This window comes from Theropithecus gelada, unplaced genomic scaffold (assembly GCF_003255815.1).
Source record: "Theropithecus gelada isolate Dixy unplaced genomic scaffold, Tgel_1.0 HiC_scaffold_3096, whole genome shotgun sequence".
NCBI classification, from domain to species: Eukaryota; Metazoa; Chordata; class Mammalia; order Primates; family Cercopithecidae; genus Theropithecus; species Theropithecus gelada.
The window spans coordinates 2,774-4,894 of record NW_020259583.1 but is presented as its reverse complement, the minus strand read 5'-3'; the positions used below and the strand labels follow the sequence as shown (position 1 = coordinate 4,894).

General features: G+C 44.9%; 1 pseudogene; it reads right to left on the bottom strand.

The window, feature by feature from the left end:
• Window positions 1–979: 979 nt before the first annotated feature.
• On the bottom strand, window positions 980–1,098 carry LOC112617652 (annotated as a pseudogene).
• Window positions 1,099–2,121: the final 1,023 nt, after the last annotated feature.

Genomic DNA, 2,121 nt, shown 5'->3' with positions numbered 1-2,121 from the left:
GCACTATTCACAATAGCAAAGACTTGGAATCAACCCAAATGTCCATCAGTGACAGATTGGATTAAGAAAATGTGGCATATATACACCATGGAATACTATGCAGCCATAAAAAAGGATGAGTTTGTGTCCTTTGTAGGGACATGGATGCAGCTGGAATCCATCATTCTTAGCAAACTATCACAAGAACAGAAAACCAAACACCGCATGTTCTCACTCATAGGTGGGAACTGAACAATGAGATCACTTGGACTCGGGAAGGGGAACATCACACACCGGGGCCTATCATGGGGAGGGGGCGGGGGGAGGGATTGCATTGGGAGTTATACCTGATGTAAATGACGAGTTGATGGGTGCAGCACACCAACAAGGCACAAGTATACATATGTAACAAACCTGCACGTTATGCACATGTACCCTACAACTTACAGTATAATAATAATAAATAAATTTAAAAAAAAAAAAAAAGAAAGAAGGAAAGAAAGAGAGAAAGAAGGGAAGAAAGAAGACAGAAAGAAAGAAAGAAATAGAAAGAAAGAGAGAGAGAAAGAAAGAAAAAAGAAAGAAAGGGAGAAAGAGAGAAAGGAAAGAAAGAAGGAAAGAAATAAGTAAGAATGAAAGAGAGAAAGAAAAGAAAGAAAGAGAGAAAGAATGAAAAGAAAGAATTAAAGAAAGAAGAAAGAAAAAAGAGAGCAAGAAAAGAAAGAAGAAAAGAAAGAAAGAGAGGGAAAGACAGAAAGAAAAGAAAAATAAAGAAGGAAAGAATGAAGAAAGAAAGAAAGCCAGAAAGAAAAGAAAGGAAAAAGAAGGAAAGAGAAAGAAAGAATGAAAAGAAAGAAAGAGGGAAGCAAAGAAGAAAGAATGAAAGAAAGATGGAAAGAAAGAGAGAATGAAAAAAAAGAAAGAAAGAAAGAAAAAAGAGAGAGAGAGAAGGAAAGAAAGGAGGGCAGAATAGAAAGAAAGACAAGAAAGAAAGCAAAAAAGCCTACAGCACCCGGTATTCCCAGTCTGTCTCCCATCCAAGTACTAACCAGATCCTACCCTGCTTAGCTTCCAAGATCAGATGAGATCTGGCACATTCAGGGTGGTATGGTGGTAGATATCGTGGCACCGGGCATGCCCACGGGGCCCGAGGCCTGGGTCTCTGGTATGTCCTCGGGACTGGAGTTTACAAGAAGTTGGTGGCAATGGGAATCCAGGTGCAAGGGGACTGTTTTCTTGGTGACTGCAGAATTAATGTCCTTCTCCTGGATAAAGCAGCCCATGCATTCTAGAGTGGAGGTCTTGGCTGGCATGTGTGGCACCCACTGCCCCTGCCAGCCCCTTCCCCCAGTTTGGAAGGTTGCATCAGTGCCCGATATGTGGATTGGATCACATGGGCATTCCGGTAGCGGGAAGGCACCGCGAATGGCTGGGAACCCACGCCTGTGCCTTTGTTGTCTGGCCCCCTCCTCTCCCAGGCTGGAGCCAGTCTCCTGGGAGACTGGCAGTGGTGAGGCAGAAGAAATGGGATGCTGCTGCCTGGTGGTGTGTTGGTGCCAGATACCCAGGAGGAGGTCCCTGCCTGTGGCAGGGGAGTAGGCGGATGATAAAGGGGGAGCAGAGTCAGGGGAGGTTGGGAAGCATGGTGACAGAAGGGGCAATTGAGGGAAAGGACAACACACAAAAGCCTATAGCAGGCAGGGAGTGGTGGATCATGCCTGTAATCCAGCACTTTGTGTGGCCGAGGGGGTGGGTCACTTAGTCAGGAGATCCAGAACAGCCAGTCTAACACGGTGAAACCACATCTCTACTAAAGCTAGAAAATGAGCTGGGCATAGTGACCACGCCTGTAGTCCCAGCTGCTCGGGAGGCTTAGGCAGGAGAATGGCGTGAACCCCGGAGGAGGAGCTTGCAGTGAGCCGAGATCGCACCACTGCCCTCCAGCCTGGGTGACAGAGGGAGACTCCGTCTGGAAGAAAAAGGCAAGAAAGAAAGAAGAAAGAAAGAAAAGAAAGAAAGAAAGAAAGAAAGAAAGAAAGAAAGAAAGAAAGAAAGAAAGAAAGAAAGAAAGAAAGAAAGAAAGAAAGAAAGAAAGAAAGAAAGAAAGAAAGAAAGAGAGAAAGAAAGAAAGAAAGAAAGAGA